The sequence below is a fragment of the Symphalangus syndactylus genome, chromosome 10, assembly GCF_028878055.3.
Source record: "Symphalangus syndactylus isolate Jambi chromosome 10, NHGRI_mSymSyn1-v2.1_pri, whole genome shotgun sequence".
NCBI lineage: Eukaryota > Metazoa > Chordata > Mammalia > Primates > Hylobatidae > Symphalangus > Symphalangus syndactylus.
Genome location: NC_072432.2, coordinates 59,041,361 through 59,061,478, shown reverse-complemented (window position 1 = coordinate 59,061,478; position 20,118 = coordinate 59,041,361). Strand labels below are relative to the sequence as shown.

The window sequence follows — 20,118 nt, the reverse complement described above, 5'->3', positions numbered from 1 at the left end:
ACAGTTCTGATATACTCATTCAACTTGAATGGAAATCTTTCTATTGTTTGGCCATTATGTGAAGTGTCATCTTTAATTTGAGATTTACTTCTTCAACATATTAAGAAATAAGTTGTTTATTCATAGTTTAAAATTTGTAAGTCAGAACCGTATCTCTTTAACGCCTTTCTGGCCATTGATTAAAATGTATATATAGTTTTCCTGTTTTTGCTTATTTCTATGATAAAACGATGTTAGGATACTGAATAATAATTGAATTCTTTTAAGACATCTTGCTTGGTCAGAGTAGGATTTTGTTTTGTAGTTTTATATGGATTTAATATTGTTACCAAATTTTAACTTTATTTTTTTACTAACTTGACTAAATAAATTATGTTTTTCTGTGCTATGGAACAGACACGATCAGTTCCTGAACAGATTGGAAGGAACTTCCCCATAAAACTGTCTTTGGGAATTAAATCTTTGGAAATCTAAAAATGTACCTTTTTCTTATTTTCTAGAACTTTGTGTCCTCGATTTTGATCATTTACATATTTTCTTGTAAAGTATTCAATATCATAAAGGTTTTAAAATTAATTTTCATAAAATTATTGACACATTTTTTCTATAGAAATTATTTCAAGTTTTCTATTTTTTAAATTAATTTTGGTAGTGTTTTTTTTTAAAAAACGTGATTTGTGAAGATTATTTTAAAATAAGCCTTACTGACATATAACTTAGGTACAATAAATTCATTCTTTAAAGTTTGATGCGTTTTGGCAAACATATACTTGATCACATCCGTAGTTAAGATATTGAACAGTTCCATCATGCCAGTAAGTTTCTTTTTATCCCCTTTTAACCAATACCCACATCCTGCGCCCCATCAGTGTTTGTTCTCCTTTTATAACTATAAACTAGTTTTGCCTATTCTAGAATTTCATAGAAATGAAATCATTCAGTATGTAGTCTTTTTAGTCTGGTTTCCTTCATGTAGCATAATGCTTTTTAAGTCTTCCACATTATTCTGTATATTAGAAGCTAGTTCCATTTTACTGCTGAGTAGCATTACGTTATATGATATACCACAATTTCCTTGGCCATATCCCTGTTTATGGGCATTTGAAATGTTTCCAGTTTTCAGTTATTACTTATAAAATTGCTTAAAATATTCGAGCACAAATCTTTGTGTAAACATTTCTTCACATACCAAGTGGAATTCCTAGTCCATATGGTAAGTGTATGTTTACCTTTTTAAAGAAATTATCAAACTGGTTTCTAAAATGATTTTTAACATTCACATTTCTACAGCAATATACATGCGAATTCCAGTGGTTACATATCACAACTAACACTTGGTATTGTCATATGTATTTAGCTTTTCTAGTGATTGTATAGTGGTATTTCATTCTGGTTCTAATTTGTATTTCTCTGATGAGCAAAGATGCTAAGCATCTACTTTAAAATCAGCTTTATTAAGGCATAATTTGTATAACAAGTTATACATATTACAAGCATACAATTTGATACATTTTAACATATGTATACATTCATTAAACCATCACATAATCAAGATAACGTACACGTCTATACCCTAAAAGTTTCCTTGTGCACCTTCGAAATAATTTTTCCCTCCTGACATCAATCCCCAGGCAACCACTAATCTTTCTTTTACTATAAACAGTTTGAATGTTCTAGAATTATATATAAGTAGAGTCAAATATTATGTACTTTCGTTTGTTTTTCACTTAGCATAATTATTTTAATTTTTATCCACATTGTGTGTATAATAGTTAATATCTTTTTATTTCAGGGTAGTTGTACACTGTATGTCCATACCGCAATTTATTTCTCCATTCACCTGATGATTGGCATTTGGATTGTTTCCACTTTTTAGCTATTGCAAATAAATTGCTACAAACATTTGTTTTCAAGTCTTTATATAGACACATGCTTTCATTTCTCTTTCATAAATACATAGGAGCAGAATGACTAGGTCATGTGCTAGGAATATGTCTAGCTTTTTAAGAAACTGCCAAAACAGTTTTTCAAAGCGGCTGCTAGATGACATGATCTTATATGTAGAAAATCCTGTAGTCTCATCCCAAAAGCTCCTTAAGCTGATAAGCAATTTCAGCAAAGTCTCAGAATACAAAAAATCAATATGCAAAAATCATTAGCATTCCTACACATCAACAACAGTCAAGCTGAGAGCCAAATTAGGAACAAACTCCCATTCACAATTGCCACCAAAAAATAAAATACCCAGGAATACAGCTAACTAGGAAGGTGAAAGATCTCTATGAGGAAAATTACAAACTACTGCTCAGAGAAATCTGACATAACAAAAACAAATTGGAAAACATTCCATGATCATGGATAGGAAGAATCAATATCGTTAAAATGATCATACCACCCAAAGCAATTTATAGATTCAATGCTATTCCTATTAAAGTACCATACATTTTTCACAGAACTAGAGAAGACTGTTTTAAACTTCATACAGAACCAAAAAAGAGCCTGAATAGCCAAGGCAATCCTAAACAAAAAGGGCAAAAGCTGGAGGCATCACGCTACCCAACTTCAAACTGTACTTCAGAACTACGGTAACCAGAACAGCATGGCACTGGTACAAGAACAGACACATAGACCAATGAAACAGAATAGAGAACCCAGAAATAGGACTGCCTACCTACAACAACCCACTCTTTGACAAAACCTGATAAAAACAAGCAATGGAGAAAGGATTTCCTATTTAATAGTGCTGGGAGAACTGCCTAGCAATACGCAGAGAATTGAAGCTGCACCCCTTCCTTACAGCACATAGAAAAATCAACTCAAGGTGGTTTAAAGGCTAAAATGTAAAACCCAAAACTACAAAAACCCTAGAAGAAACTCTAGGTAATAGCATTCAGGACATAGACATGGGCAAATATTTCATAACGATAATGCCAAAAGGAATTGCAACAAAAGCAAAAATTTACAAATGGGATCTAATTAAACTAAGGAACTTCTGCAAGGCAAAAGAAACTATCAACAGAATGAACAGCCTACAGAATGGGAGAAAATTTTTACAATCTATGCATCTGATAAAGGTCTAATATCCAGCATCTATAGGGAACTTAAATAAATATACAAGGAAAAAAAACAACCCCATTAAAGAGTGGGCAAAGGACATGAACAGACAGTTCTTCAAAGAAGACATGCATATGGCCAACAAACATATAAAAGGAAGCTCAACATCACTTATCATAGAAAAAGGCAAGTAAAAACCACAGTGAGATACCATCTCATACCAGTCAGAATGGCGATTACTAAAAAGTCAAAAAACAATAGATGCTGGTGAGGTTGTGCAGAAAAAGGAATGCATTTACACTGTTGGTGACACATTCATGTGTATGTTCATTGGACTGTTATTCACAGTAGCAAAGACATGGATTCAACCTAAATGCCCAGCAATGATAGACTGGGTAAAGCAAATGTGGTACATATACACCATGGAATACTATGCAGCCATAAAAATGAGATCATTTTCTTGTGAGAACATGGATGGAGCTGGAGGCTATTATCCTTGGCAAACTAATGCAGGAACAGAAAACCAAATACCGCCTGTTCTCATTTATAAGTGGTAGCTAAATGATGAGAAGAGTTGGACACATAGAAGGGAACAACACACATTGGGGCCTTTTGGATGGTGGAGGTTGGAAGGAGGGAGAGCATCAGGAAAAATAAGTAATGGGTACTAGGCTCAATAAGTGGGTGATGAAATAGTCTATACAACAAACTTCCTTGACACAAGTTTACCTATGTAATAAACTTGTGCATGTCCCCAAAAGTTAAAAATAGATAAATATAAATAAAAAATGAAAAGAAAAACAACAAAGTGCTGCAGAATATGAGATTTCCCCATCAACACCAGCAGAATATGAGAATTCCAGTTGCTCTGCATCTTCAACGACACTTGGAAAGGTCAAGCTCTTTAATTTTAGTACTCTAATAGTATAGAGTAGTTTTGCTTTGTTTGTCCATAACTTAACAATTAATAATGTTGAGCATCTTTTCAAGTGTTTATTTGCAATTTGTATTTTCTTAGGTGAACTGTTTTTCAAATCTTTTGCCCATTAAATAATTGGATTGTTTGTTAGCTTATTATTGACTTTTGTGAGTTCTCTACATATTTGGGATATAATTAGGTGACTTGCAAATACGTTCTTCTAGTTTGTGGCCTGTCTTTTATTGTCTTAGTAATGTCATAGCCACAGAAAAAACTTTATCTACTTTATCAATTGTTGTTTATGCATTGTGCCTTTGGTGTCATAGCTAAGAAATCTTTGTATAACCCAAGCATACAAATATTTTCTCTTATTTTCATCTAGAAGGTCTGCAGTTTCAATTTTTTTTTTGCAACTTTTATTTTAGGTTCAGGGGCAGCTGTGCAGCTTTGTTACATGGGTAAATTATGTATCACAGGGTTTGGTGTACAGGTAATTTTGTCACCCAGGTAATATGCATAATACCTGGTAAGTAAGTTTTTGATTCTCACCCCACTTTCACCCTTCATCCTCAAGTAGGCCCCGGTGTCTGTTCTCTTCTTTGTGCCCTTGTGTACTCAATGTTTAGCATCCACTTATAAGTGAGAATATGAGGTATTTGGTTTTCTGTTCCTGCATTAATTCACTTAGGATATTGGCCTCTAGTTCCATCCATGTTGCCGCAAAGGACATGATCTTGTTCATTTTTATGGCTGCATAGTATTCCATGGTGTATATGTATCCCATTTTCTTTATCCAGTCCCCTGTTGATGGGCATTTAGGTTGATTCTTGTCTTTGCTCTTGTGAATAGTGCTGCAGTGAAAATATTCATGTGTGTGTCTTTATGGTAGAACAATTTATATTCCTTTGGGTATATATCCAGTACTGGGATTGCTAGGTGGAGTAGTAGTTCTGTTTTAAGTTCTTTGAGATATCTCCAAATTGCTTTCCACAGTGACTGAACTAGTTTATGTTTCCAACAGAAGTATATGAATGTTTTTTTTCTCTGCATCCTCTCTAGCATGTTATTTTTTGACTTTTTAGTAATAGCCATCCTGACTAGTGTGAGAGGATTTCTCATTGTGGTTTTGATTTGTATTTCTCTAATAATCAGTGCTGTTGAGATTTTTTGTCATATGATTGTTGGCCGCATGTATGTCTTCTTTTGAAAAGTGTCCATTCATGTCCTTTGCCCACTTTTTTATGGGGTTGTGTGTTTTTTTCTTGTAAGTTTGTTTAAGTTCCCTATAGATGCCGGATATTAGACCTTCGGTGGTTGTTTGTTTACCTGTTGATAGTTTCTTTTGCTGTGCAGAAGCCCTTTAGTTTAATTAGATCCAATTTGTCAGTTTTTGCTTTTGTTGCAATTGCTTTTGGTAACTTTGTCATGAAATCTTTGCAGTTCCTATATCCAGAATGGTATTGCCTAGGTTTTCTTCCAGGGTTTTTATAGTTTTGGTTTTTATGGTTAAGTAAAATCCATCTTGAGTTGATTTTTGTATGTGGTGTAAGGAAAGGGTTCAATTTCAGTCTTCTGCATATGGCTAGCCAGTTATCTCAGCACCATTTATTGAAGAGAGAGTCTTTTCTCATGAATTATTTCTGTCAACCTTACCAAAGATCAGACGGTTGTAGGTGTTTGGCTTTATGGGTTTGTAAACCCATTCCATTGGTCTACGTGTCTATTTTTGTAGCAGTATTATCTTGTTTTGGTTACTATAGCACTCTAGTATAGTTCAAAGTCAGGTAGTGTAATGCCCTTGGCTTTGTTCTCTTTGCTTAGTATTGCTTTGGCTATTTGGGTTCTTTTTTGTTTGTTTGTTTCCATGTGTATTTTAGAGTAGTTTTTTAAATAATAATTCTGTTGAAAATGTTATTGGTAATTTGATAAGAATACCATTGAATCTGTCAGTTGTTTGGGGCAGTATGTCCATTTTAATGAAGTTGATCCTTTCTATCCATGAGTATGGAATGTTTTTCCGTTTGTTTGTGTTATCTCTGATTTCTTTCAGCAGTGTTTTGTAATTCTCTTTGTAGACATCTTTCGCCCCCCTGGTTAGCTGTGTTCCTAGATATTTTATTTTTTTGTGGCTTTTGTGAATGGGATTGCATTCTTGATTTGGCTGTCAGCTTGAACATTGTTGGTATATAGAAATGCCACTGATTTTTTGTATATTGATTTTGTATCCTGAAACTTTGCTGAAGGTGTTTATCTGATCCAGCAGCTTTTGGGCAGAGATTATGGGGTTTTCTAGATATAAAATCATATAGTCTGTGAAAAGAGATAGTTTAACTTCCTTTCTTCTTATTTAAATGCTTTTTATTTTGTTTCCTTGCCTGATTACTGTGGCTAGGGCACTATGCTGAGTAGGAGTGGTAAGAATAGGTATTCTTTTCTTGTTACAGTTCACAAGGGGAATGCTTCCAGTTTTTGCCTGTTCAGTATGATGTTAGCTAGTGGTTTGTCATAGATAGCTCTTATTATTTTAAGGCACGTTCTTTCAATGCCTATTTTGTTGAGGGTTTTTATGTTTAGAGATGTTGAATTTTATCAGAAGCCTTTTCTGCATTGAGATAATCATGTAGCTTTTGTTTTTAGTACTGTTTAAGTGATGAATGACATTTCTTGATTTGTATATGTTGAACCAACCTTGCATCCCAGGAATAAAGCCTACTTAATCATAGTAGATTAACTTTTTGTTGTGCTGCTGGATTTTGTTTGCTAGTATTTTGTTGGGGATTTTTGTGTCTATGTTCATCAGTGATATTGGCTGAAGTTTTCTTTTTTGGTTTTCTCTCTGCCAGATTTTGCAATCAGAATGTTTCTGGCCTCAAAGAATGAGTCAGGAAGTCTTCCTCCATTTTTTTGGAAATTATTTCAGTGGGAGTGGTTTCCAGCTCTTCTTTATATGTCTGGTAGTCTTCGGGTGTGAATCCGTCTGGTCAAGGGGTTTTTCTGGTTGGTAGGCTTTTTATTACTATTCATTTTTGAAACTCGTTATTGGTCTGTTCAGAGTTTTAATTTCTTCCTAGTTCAATGTTGGGAGGTTGTATGTTTCCAGGAATTCATCCATTTCTTTTAGGTTTTCTAGCTTGTGTGCACTGACTTGTTCATAACAGTCTCTGAGGTTTTTTTTGTTGTTTTTTTTTTCTCCTGGTTCTTGGTAATTTTTAGGTTTTGAAGGGAAGGCAAGGGTTAAAGATATATACAGAGAGAGGGTGGCTCAAACAGCAACGCAGGTATATTGCAGAAACCTGCAGAAGTGGAGGACCAGCTTAAAGCCAGAGCCACCACTGCTTACAGGCTGGGGTACTTGTAGGTATGAGTGGGAGGAGTCTGGGCCGTATGGCTTGCTGCCCATCAGGATATTGAAAAAATGTTCCCATGATGAGGCGGTTCTGGCCCTTGTTCCAGCAGAATGTGGTGTTCCTTGCACTTTCTCCTAGCAGAATATGATAGTTGGGCCTTTGCCTAGCAGGATGTCATAGGGATGTTTCTTTAGTTGGGCCTTTGCCTTTAGCTGGGCCTTTGCCTGCCTTGTGGTCAGGTGGTTAGGCAGGCTGTTTCTCATGGCCCGAACCCCCATGAAATGTTTCACTTTGGCCAAGGTCTGCAAAAAGCAGGTAGCTTACATAATGATGCAGTTTGGACTAACGGTAATGTCCCCTTGTAATTTCTAATCATGTTTATTTGGGTCGTTTTTTCTTTCTTAGTCCAGCTAGCAGTCTATCAGCCTTATGTATTCTTTAACATAACCAAGTTTTGGTTTTGTCGATTTCAGCACAGAAGACTTCTGCGGTGTTTGGTGTTGTGGGATGGGGGGAGGGGGGAGGGGGGAGGGACAGCATTAGGAGATATACCTAATGCTAAATGACGAGTTAATGGGTGCAGCAAACCAACATGGCACATGGATACATATGTAACAAACCTTCACATTGTGCACATGTACCCTAAAACCTAAAGTACAATAATAAAAAAAAAAAATAAATAAATAAGAAAAAAAAGAAGACTTCTGTGAGCAAATCTATGAGATTGTTTTCCTTGCACACCAAGCAAGCAATCAATTCTGCAGTGAACATCAGCTAGATGTACTCCAATTCAATTCTGACACTATTTACCTGTAGATAACATTAGTCATAAGCCCTCAGCCCCTGGAACCTCTGATCAACCGGCTTCAAATTGTCATTTCCACTTTGGGTTAAATTACTTTGCTAGGGAAGCTCACAGAACTCAAGGAAACTTAAGTTTACTGGTTTATTATAAAAGATATTCCAAACAATACAGATGAAGAGATGCACAGGGTGAAGGATGTGGGAAGGGGCGTAGAGTTTCCATGCCCTTTCTAGGTGCACCATCTTCCAGGAACCTCCATGTGTTCAGCATTCCAGACGCTCTCCCAACCCTGTCTTCGAGGGCCTTTTTATGGAGACTTCTTTAGATAGGCTTGATTGACAACTATGTAGAAATGTGATTAGACAAAAAGGGTGTCATCTTATGCTAATTCACTGAGTGGGGAAACCCAGCAAGGTTTATATGTTCAGATTTTTCTTGGCTTCTCTGTGCAGCATTCCTTCCTCCAGGGTATTGGGCAGAATTTGTTCTGAAATGTGAAACTTATGACCTACAATCAGAAAGACAGGGGAAGATTAGTGTCTTGCCTTGGGCTGGTGAAAGGAGGCCAGGGGAGGGTCAGAGAGAGAGATTTTGTTTTCTGAGGTCTGCTTCTTAGGCCTAAAGTGCACCGTTATAACAAAGACTGTAACAAGGGCTATGGAGGTTATGAGCCAGGGATTGTGGACAAAACCATATATATAAAATATCACACATTGCTTTAGTTGCATATCACAAATTTTGATGTCTGTGTTTACATTTCTATTAAAGCCAAGTATTTTTTATTGTTACTATTTTTAAAAAGTTTGAATTGATCATTTGAGCATTTTAAAAAACTTTTATTCTAGGTTCAGGGGTCCATGTGCATGTTTGTTATATAGGTAAACTTGTGTCACAGGAGTTTGGTGTGCAGATCATTTCATCACTCAGGTACTAGGCCTACTACCCAATAGTTATTTTTTTTCTGATCCTCTCCCTCTTCCCATGCTCCACCCTTGGGTAGGTCCCCGTGTCTGTTGTTCCCCTCTTTGTGTCCATGTGTACTCATCATTTAGCTCCCACTTGTAAGTGAGAACATGCAGTATTGGGTTTTCTGTTTCTGTGTTAGTTTGCTAAGGATAATGGCCATTAGCTCAATTCATGTTCCTGCAAATGACATGATCTCATTATTTTTTGTGAATGCCAAATATTTTATAATTTCCCTTTTTAACTTCTCATTTGATCCACAGATTATTCAGAAGAGTGTTGTTTAATTTCCAAATATTATGGCATTTTCAGATTGTTATCATTAATGTCTAATTCAGTTACATTATAGTCAGAGTACATTGTATAATTGTAATACTTTTAAGTTTATTTAGGCTTCCTTTGTTGGGTTGAGTATTTTACAATGTCAATTATGTCAAGATGGTTGATTGTGTTGTTTAAGGCTTATATACTTCTATTATTTTGTGTCTACTTAATATATTTATTAAAATCAAGTGTCGAAATCTGCAACTATAATTGTAGATTTGTCTCCTTATGGTTTTTTTCAGCTTTGCTTTATGTGTTTTCAATCCCTGTTATTTAGGGCATATATAATTAGGATTACTCTGCCTTAATTAATTGTCACATTTGACATTTTGAAATATTTATTTTAAATTCCATAATATCCCTTTTTCTGAAGTGTATTTTTCCTGATATTAATATAGCTACTTTAGTTTCCTTTTGATTAGTATATGAATTTTTTCTAATTTTTAAAATCTTTTTATTTTTAATCTGAAGCTTTATATTTTAAGTGAATTTCTTGTGAACAATATATGGTTTAGTCATGTTTTTTATTCAGTTAAAAAATGTTTGCGCCTTCCTTCCTTCCTTTCTTCCTTCTTTTCTTTTCTTTTCTTTTCTTTTCTTTTCTTTTCTTTTCTTTTCTTTTCTTTTCTTTTCTTTTCTTTTCTTTTCTTTTCTTTTCTTTCCCCTCTCTGGCTCAGGCTACAATCTACTCGGCTTGCTGCTGCCCACACCGTGGACTGCCTGGGACTCCCCGCGCCCGCCACCGCTGCCTGCCTTTTCTCCTTTGGATGCAGGCACGCGTTCGCCATCTTGGCCACGCTGGTCACCAGCTCCTCACGCCGAGTGCTCTGCCCGCCTCAGCCTCCTGAGGTACTGGGACTACAGACGGAGTCTCGCTCACCCAGTGCTCGGTGTTGCCCGGGCTGGAGGGCAGTGGCGTGGTCTGGCCTCGCGGCAGCCTCTACCCCCCGGCCGCCTGCCTTGGCCTGCCAGGGTGCTGGGATTGCAGCCCCTGCCCGGCCGCTGCCCCATCTGGAAGGTGGGGAGCGCCTCTGCCCGGCCGCCCCGTCTGGGAGGTGAGGAGCACCTCTGCCCGGCCGCCCCGTCTGGGAAGTGAGGAGCGCCTCTGCCCGGCCGCCCCGTCTGGGAAGTGAGGAGCGCCTCTGCCCGGCCACCCACCGTCTGGGAAGTGAGGAGCGCCTCTGCCCGGCCACCCACCGTCTGGGAAGTGAGGAGCGCCTCTGCCCGGCCACCCACCGTCAGGGAAGTGAGGAGCGCCTCTGCCCGGCCACCCACCGTCAGGGAAGTGAGGAGCGCCTCTGCCCGGCCACCCACCGTCTGGGAAGTGAGGAGCGCCTCTGCCCGGCCACCCACCGTCTGGGAAGTGAGGAGCGCCTCTGCCCGGCCACCCACCGTCTGGGAAGTGAGGAGCGCCTCTGCCCGGCCACCCACCGTCTGGGAAGTGAGGAGCGCCTCTGCCCGGCCACCCACCGTCTGGGAAGTGAGGAGCGCCTCTGCCCGGCCACCCACCGTCTGGGAAGTGAGGAGCGCCTCTGCCCGGCCACCCACCGTCTGCGAAGTGAGGAGCGCCTCTGCCCGGCCGCCCCGTCTGGGAAGTGAGGAGCACCTCTGCCCGGCCGCCCCGTCCGGGAAGAAATGAGGAGCGCCTCTGCCCGGGCGCCCCATCCGGGAAGAAGTGAGGAGCGCCTCTGCCCGGCCGCCCCATCTGGGAAGAAGTGAGGAGCGCCTCTGCCCGGCCACCCATCGTCTGGGAAGTGAGGAGCGCCTCTGCCCGGCCACCCACCGTCTGGGAAGTGAGGAGCGCCTCTGCCCGGCCGCCCCATCTGGGAAGTGAGGAGCGCCTCTGCCCAGCCGCCCCATCCGGGAAGAAGTGAGGAGCGCCTCTGCCCGGCCGCCCCGTCCGGGAATAAGTGAGGAGCGCCTCTGCCCGGCCGCCCCGCCCGGGAAGAAGTGAGGAGCGCCTCTGCCCGGCCGCCCCGTCCGGGAAGAAGTGAGGAGCGCCTCTGCCGGGCCGCCCCGTCCGGGAAGAAGTGAGGAGCGCCTCTGCCGGGCCGCCCCGTCTGGGAAGTGAGGAGCGCCTCTGCCCGGCCACCCATCGTCTGGGAAGTGGGGAGCGCCTCTGCCCGACCACCCATCGTCTGGGAAGTGAGGAGCGCCTCTGCCCGGCCACCTATTGTCTGGGAAGAAGTGAGGAGCGTCTCTGCCTGGCCGCCCCGTCTGGGAAGTGAGGAGCGCCTCTGCCCGGCCGCCCCGTGTCTGGGTAGAAGTGAGGAGCTCCTCTGCCTGGCCGCTCCGTCTGGGAGGTCTACCACGGAGGCCAGAAGCAATGTGGGGGCTGGACGTGGTGGCTCACGCCTGTGGTCCCGGCACTCTGGGGGGCGAGGCGGGTTGATCACTTCGGGCTAGGAGTTCGAGACCAGTCTGGCCAACTTGGCGAAACATGAAGAATACAACAGACAAACCAACCAACCAACTCAATGACAACAAAACAGGTCTACCCTGGAGTCATACTCTAATTTTTTCTATTTTCCTCCCTTTCTGATCCTTTATCCCACTTTCTTTTTCTTCCTCTTCCTTCTCCCTCTTCTTTGTCAAATAGAGGATTGAGTTATTATCACCGATCCATATAAAGTCCCTCTCTCATTTATTTTAACTCCCACCCCCATTTCTATTCCCCGACTTCCCATGTGCAACCTTCCTAATATGTTTGATACGCATCTTTTTGTTTGTATGTATTTTTAGAAAATGTTTATTGTTTTTGTATGCAAAAAAATTAATAAAAATCACTCTAGTAAGGAAAAAAAAAAAAAAAAAAGAAAGAAGCCAATCACAAAAGACCATAAATTGTATGATTCCATTGATATGAAATGTCCAGAATAGGCAAATCTATAGAGACAGAAAATAGATGAGTGGTTGCCTAAGGCTATGAGCAGAGTGGGGAGAATGGAGAATGACAGCTAATGGATATGGGTTTCTTTTAAGGGGAACAAAAATATTCTAAAATTAGACTGACGATGGTTGTAAAACCCTATGAACATACTAAAAAACACCGAGCTGTACACTTGAAATGAGTGGACTGTATGTTATGTGAATTTTTGTCTTAATAAATCTGTTAACAAGAATAAAAAAGAGAGAGAGAAAAAAAAAATGTTTGCTTTTTATTGGAAACTTTAGATAATTTACATGTAATATAATTATTAGTATGATTCAGGCTAGGTTTACCATTTTCTTATTTGTTTTATTTTTGACCTATATTTTCTCTTCTTCTCTTTACTCTTTTTCTGCTTCTATTTGAGTTAGTTTGAATATTTTACAATTTTTGTCTTTAGCAATACTTCTGGATTTTTAACAAAATATCTGTCTTATTTCATTTAGTGTATATGTTTACTTTATTATAATCTACATTCATGTAAATTACATACTTCCATTTCCTTCTTCCAATCTTTTGTTCTATTGTTAGCACACACTTTTTCTTACATGTTATAAACCTCAAAATACTATCACTTATATTTTTTAAAAAAACTTTAAAATGACAAAAATATCTGTTATTTTACCACACATTTACCATTTTGGCACTCTTAAATTTCTTTGTGTGTATTGAAATTTCCAGATGGGTTTATTTTCCTTCCGCCAGAATAATTACTTTTAACATTTCTTTAATGGAAGTCTGATGCCAAAAAATTGAAAGTTTGATTTTTCTTAAAAAAATGCTTCCTTTGCCTTCATTTTTGAAGATTTTTTTTCCAGATGTAAAATTTTAGTTTTATCATTTTTTTCTTTCATTGCTTTAAAGAGGTCATTGCATTGTCTTTTCAAGTGCATGACTGTTGGTGTTTGAGGTTATTCTTATCTGTTTCCCTGTTGTATGTAACATGTTTTTTTTCCCACTGGCTGGTTTTTCAATTTTCTCTGTATTACTAGTTTGAGCAATCAGATTAAGATGCTCCTTAGTATAGTTTTATTTGTGTTTGTACTGCTTTTATTTAAAATCTTAAATTTGAAGATACATAATTTTCATCAAATTTTGAAAAATTTTGACAATTACGTTTTTAAATATTTTGTTTCCTCTATTCTCATAGTTGCTACACTAGATGGAAAGTGATAGACACAAAGACATATATATAATATGCTGTGATATACTGCTTGTTTTCAGAAATAAAAATAGTAAAAAAGCAATAATTTTGATATTGCAGTATGATTCTTGCAAATTGCTTTTACCTGTATTTAATATATTACTTAAAGAAATTGTAAACATAAGTCTATTTACTCTATTAGTTCATGATCTAATTGAGGGTGATTGACACAAAAGAAATAGCAATAATATGTTGTGATAAATTCTTTAATGGAGGTTTTCATTGTGCACTATGTAGCAAAAACAAAACTAAATGTCATGTATTGGGTTTGCTGGTCAGAGAAGGGTGGTGACATTTCAGCTGGGTATTAAAGTATGAAAATAAGTGTACTAGTTAGAGAAATGGGGAAGAGAGATATGTCATATGGAGAGAAGAGCATTTTTCTAATTCTCAAAGGTTTAAACAAGCCTTATTTTTTTGAGGAAGTGATGAGCCATTTACTGTTGCAGAAACTGAAAAGCAAGAGTTTGTGAAGAAAGAAGTGTTAAATAAGTAGGTTTGCTGCAGATTGTGAAGGTCCTTGAGTGCTACGTTAACAAATTTGGATTTTGAAATAAAAGTAGTATATTGTGGTTCCTTTATATGGTGACTTATTTTATATAATATTAGGAGAATGGTGACTCAAGCAAAGTAGCAAGTAATAGTGGCATTTTAGCAACTTTGATACTGAAGTAGTTACAGGGGCACTCTCTTGCTTCCAATTTTCCAAATCTGTCTTAATTTTATACAAACAAGTAAGTATGCAGTAGACTTTCATTTACATACTTTTATGGTCACCTAAGTAAGGAACTGTGACAGATGAGCTTAGAGAACTGCCTTAGTCTTACTCATATGGAACAGAATTCTGTCTTGGCCTTTTGAGTTTGAGATGTTTGGAATGTTGGTGACGTTTTTTAATTCAATGATCTAATTTAGTGAGCTAGGAAGGAAATATCTGAAACTAGCATGAATTCTTGCCAGAAGATTACCTAGGGAAATATTGGATTTCCTGAATCCAGTCTCTATCCCTTTTAAACAGATAATTTAGAGGAGAATAAAAAATCTTGAAAATTAATGGCAATTTTGAAATAGAATATTTTGTCAAAATCAAATTCATTTCATTAAATGCTTGAGAAGAATGCAATGAGTAAATGAGGTATGAATAACTGTAAGATGGGACAATTACCACCTCAGAAACAATATATTTGTAAAGTTAATTCCTCTCGAACATGAAAAATCCCCTTACACTTGACCCCTTTCTATTGCCTCTTCCATGCTTGAACTCTCCTTGAACTTTGAAGATCCATCTTGAGAGTATGATACGGCCATCTCTTTTGCATCTGGTTATTTTAGCTCCAATTTGCAGCCCTAAAATGGCAATTATGGTGATATACTGTTCAAGTCACCCGACATGGATTAGTATCGGGATCAGCACATTTACGCACAGGAGTAGTGAATGGAGACTGCAGCTATGATTTTAAATGACTTGATTAATTCTGAAACAACATTTCAGAGTCCATTAGGTCCAGCAGGTGTTGGGGTGCAGACTATGCTTTTTCCTTAAGCAGCATATTTGATTAAAGTGCCAAAGTATTTTGGATTCATACATTATCTTTCCCAGAATAGTTTCCTTTCGCTCTGTTAAATTTCCTAAACACCCACCACTCCTCCTGAAAGAGATCCTCTTTCTGTTTTGTCTCTACTCAAGTTCCCTTGTGTCAGTTACTGACTGCCAGCTCGGTTTAAGCAACCTGAACAATGTGTTCTGTTCTTGTTCAAGAGGGCATTTACATGACAGAACTCCAAATACCCCACTGCTAAAAGCTCCTGCTGACTCAGGTCAAAATAAGGCCAATTGTGCTGTTTATCCTAAGGGCCATTTTATCAGCAACTTGTGTCAAGGTTAGAAATGTGTCTGGTTAATGCCGTGGCTCAATGCTTTCTTTAACTACTAAATATACATGTATATGGCATCTCCCCTCCTCCCTCCATCCCATCTGGGTGTCCCTGCTCTAATAAAATGTGTAGGGCTGGGTTTTTTATGTAAGTTCTTTAGGGTTTTAAATTCCTAGATTCTTCGTTGATTTCCATGTATTCTAAAGTGATTTCTTTTAAAAATTCTTACAATGAGCCATGCATGCTTCATTACTCTCAATTCTTTTCTTTACAACATAAAGAACATAACAATGGGTCTATAGTACTACATTTATAGAGAGATCTTAAAATGTGGTATACCATGAATTGTTCTGTCATCTGTTCCCCTGGTATAATGTACCTGTCTCTATTATAGTACAAATCAACATGTATTCTAGCTATTTGTGTGTTACCACATTTGTCCTCCTTAGGAGTCACATCTTATTCTTCTATCTTCATGCCTATCATATATTTATCCACCTATCCATTCATCCATCCATCCACCATTCCATCCACTCACCCACTTATTTATTCATCTATTTAACATATTTAGAGCCTCCTGTTATTATTATTACTGTTATTATTATTATTTAGATACTCAATCAATATTTTTAATTACATTGAATTAGTATGTTCTTAGAAGCCAAACAAAGAACAATAAAATATTTTGTCCCCTCTATCCTGATGATTGCTAGATTAGACAGAAAATGATAGATATAAAGAAATATCTATAATATGTTGCAGATAATACTGCCTTTAGTCCATGCGAGTAATGCTGCCATTATAAATATATAACGTAATGAGAACATAAAAAGTGTATAAAAATTCTGCAGAAATAGGAGGCAGGGCTAGGCACAGTGGCTCACACTTGTAATCCCAGCACTTTGGGAGGCTGAGGCAGGTGGATCACCTGAGCTCAGGAGTTAGAGACCAGCCTGGGAAACATGGCAAAACCCTTTCTCTGGATATGTTGGCATGTCCCTATAGGACTGTAGTTCCAGCTGCTGTAGAGGCTGGGGTGGAAGGATGGCTGGAGCCCAGAAGGCAGAGGTTGCATGCAGTGATCTAAGATCATGCCACTGCAGTGCAGCCTGGGTGGGAGGGAAGGAAGGAAGGAAGAGAGAGAGAGAGAGAAGAAGAGAAGAAAGAAACGAAAGAAAGAAAGAAAGAAAGAAAGAAAGAAAGAAAGAAAGAAAGAAAGAAAGAAAGAGAAAGAGAGAAAGAAAGAGAAAAAAAGAAAGAAAGAAAAGAAGGAAGGGAGAGAGAGAAGAAAGACGAGAAAAAGAAAGAGAAAAAGAAAGAAAAGAGAGAAAGAAAGAAAAGGGAAGGGAAGGGAGAAAGGGAAAGGGAGGAAGAAAGGAAAAGAAATAGGAAGCTGGACACTTGGGCACTAGAATCAGCTTTATCACTACTGGCTGAGTAACTTGAGGAAGTCACATCATCTCTCTTTGTGAGCTTTTTCATCATTAAAACATAGATGAAACTACTTATTCCACCCAATTGATGGGGATGTTGAAAAGCTGAATAAAAGAATATAAATGAAAATATTTTGAAAACCATACAATGATATGTATTGAGATGATGGTGAAGATGATAGTTGAAAGTATATGGTTATGTTTCAGATGTGGTGTGCCTGGGAATAATGTCACCAATAGCATAAGAATTAATGTCTACTATGACGCTGAAATAAATAAACTGGTAAAACTACTCTGCTGTCTAAATCCCCAAGTTACAAATTTACAGGTACATTTAATATACTGACTGATACAAATTTCCTTTGCAAGAAATAGTACCAAGTTTAGCAGTAACAGCAGTAACAGTTCAAATTTTTCTGTTTTTTGTTTTTTTTTTTTTTCTTTGACAGAGTCTTGTTCTGTCACCCAGACTGGAGTGCAATGGTGCAATCTCAGCTCACTGCAACCTCTGCCTCCCGGGTTCAAGCTATTCTTCTGCCTCAGCCTCCGGAGTAGTTGGGAATATAGGCGCCCACCACAACGCCTGGCTAATTTTTGTATTTTTAGTAGAGATGGGGCTTTGCCATGTTGGTCCGGCTGGTCTTGTACTCCTGACCTCAGGTGATCCGTCCACCTCGGCCTCCCAAAGTGCTGGGATTACAGTTGTGAGCCACCGTTCCTGGCCCACATTTTTCTGCTTTAATAAATGGAGTATATTATAAAGATAGAACACAGATTATTTTAATGTTGAATGAACTTAAGTTACCTAATAATTTTCTATACTGGCTTAAAAATTGATATAATTTTATAGAACTGCTCATATTACAGTTCTTTAATATACGAGCTTAGAAATTGAAAATTTCTCTATTCCTTTCATCTCTTTCTCCTTGCAAATTTTGAAACAACTGAGAGATAGGATATAGGGATCAGACAAATAGAAATCCTTATTACTCACAACAGCTTGAATTAGTGAATATCGCTCTAAATTTATGTCCAGAGAGGGACTGCTAATATATCACTTAATATGAACCTTTCCTATCTCCTAGAGCTGCCGGCTTCCCCTTGAAGGAGTAGGAGTAGACCTGCTAAACTATCACATGAGAGAAGAGACCCAAAAGCTTGCATACTACGGTCAAGCTGGCCCTTAAAGCGATGGACCTAGAAGATGCTGAGCCAGATGTACTCAATTACTTCTCCCAAATTCATCAATTAGATAAGACACTCTTCCCATGAAAGGAGGTAGCTGGGGGGAGAGGCTGAAGTAATCCTTCCATGCTTTGTTTCCTAGGGAATAGAGTGGAAATTTCCTGCTCAAGGTGGAAAATTATGTAGTAATAAATATCCTCAATACATCATTATCATCTATTATCCAGTGGGCAAATTCCACCACTGCAGAGACCCAGACTGCAGTACTAGAGGTAGCCAATGTCTACACAACTCTCTGAGGAAGAGAAAAGGGCCTTGCTCTTCTATATTTCTCCTGTAACCCCTACAGTACTCATATAGCAGACCCAAAAGAGTGCCAATATAAGAAAATCGTGAAGTTGCTCAAAAATCAATCTTACTCTTTTGGTCAGGCTTTTTTCTTCTTTCTTCTTACATTCTGAAAAACCAAGATTATTGATTTCAAATGACAGATGATCAGATACTTTCAATGTGTTAATAGATGTTAGTAGTAAATTGTTCAATCACTGTTGAAATGAAGAATAACAAACTTTTTTAGTACATGATATTTTGTAAATGTCATCATTTTGGCCTTATGTTACTTTTCTAGGTAACACTTGGGTAGAAAAAACAGCTAACTGAATTTTATAAACCTTGGTTGAACATCTATTGTGTTCAAGCCATTATGCCAAGTGCTGTGAAAAATGCAAAAAGACTAAGACATACGTAGTTCCTACATATCATATATGAACAATTTCATCCATAGGCATTTATATTCTGGTAGAAATATACTGAAGAAAATTCCAATAGTGGGAAAGCAAAGATAGAATACAAAGTCCAAAGTAAAACAGAACAAACCCTGAACTACCTAGATTAAAAATAATGGAAAGGAGATGGTAGTCCAGCTGGTGGGAGGTATATCTGAACAGATTGAACCACAGAATCCACCAAAGTATTATACAGCTGAACAATAGCACAAAGCCCTAAGAGTTGGAGAGGGAGCTTTGAATAGCTCAGCCAGTCTTTCACTTTGAATGGATAGCATTGAGCAGAAGCTTCTTGGGCCTTAGCAGAGGTGTGGGAGGGAAGAGGCTATATTATTAATATCTTATCCCTGAGCTTTAAAATGGGAACAATGGGCTGCTTTTTCAAACTGAACTGAGATGACTAACCTGTTCCAAATAGGCAAGAAACCCTTAATTTTAAACCTAACCATCTTAATGCCACAGAGTTTCCACGAATGGAATTACTTTGCAGAATAGCACACTGTCATTTCTTAATTTTTAAAGAAGTTTCTTTAAACAAAACTATAGCTCATGTCAACGCACAGTGTAGAAGAGAGACTTATATCCTAGTGAAATTGCCAAACAGGACTCAGGCCTCCCTTGAAGATGACAATAGAGAAATAAATATATGCTAATTAAGTCTTATTTGTGCACTTTGCAAAGTGTCTTAGCTCCCATCTTATCCTAGAATTATAGAATTCTTAAAGTTAGAAATGTTTTTTCAAATGATCCAAGAATAATCTCCCACTTATTTCAGTAATGTCTTCTCCTAAAGCATCCCTCATAGTCATAAAGCACATTTACCTCCTGAGGAAGCCACAGTTTGGCACTTTTTATGATTACAAAGTTCTTTTTTTTATGGTGAGACAAAATCTACTACCTTACAACTTCTATCACTAATTCTGTTTCTGACCTTTAGACAAAGACAGACCAAATCTACGTTTATTCTTTGCATGACATTTTCCAGGAGGGTATCTTAGAAATAATGTTTCTGTCTGTTTTATTTAATTACCAGTGATATCCCATCCTAGTCCCACACACTCTTTTGAATCTTTTCCACATCTCCTTTCCTATACAACATTGTTGCAGGGTGACTGGGGGGGCATAAACAAGTGTTGGGCATTGCATGAACAGATGGATGCATAGAGTTTTAAGGTTTGAGAGAGGATCAGAGGAAAAGCTATTTGTTGTAAATAGAGATGCTTTGCGGACCATTACTGTATGCAATTTGCCCACTAAACAATTTCTGAGTGGGCAAGAAAAACTGGGAGCCCATT

General features: G+C 38.2%; 1 protein-coding gene across 4 annotated transcripts in view; it reads left to right on the top strand.

Annotated features, from left to right (window-relative positions):
- The window catches only part of LOC134731522 (uncharacterized), a 357,298-nt gene that overhangs the window by 144,770 nt on the left and 192,410 nt on the right, over nt 1–20,118 (top strand). Inside the window, exon 5 of one of the 4 annotated variants that reach the window (XR_010113848.1) lies at nt 17,939–18,367. The exons of the other annotated variants lie outside the window; for them this stretch is intronic. The gene's annotated coding sequence lies outside the window, so the exon portion shown is untranslated. Of the gene's footprint in view, nt 1–17,938; nt 18,368–20,118 lie in introns of those variants that run through there. 4 annotated transcript variants of the gene reach the window in all.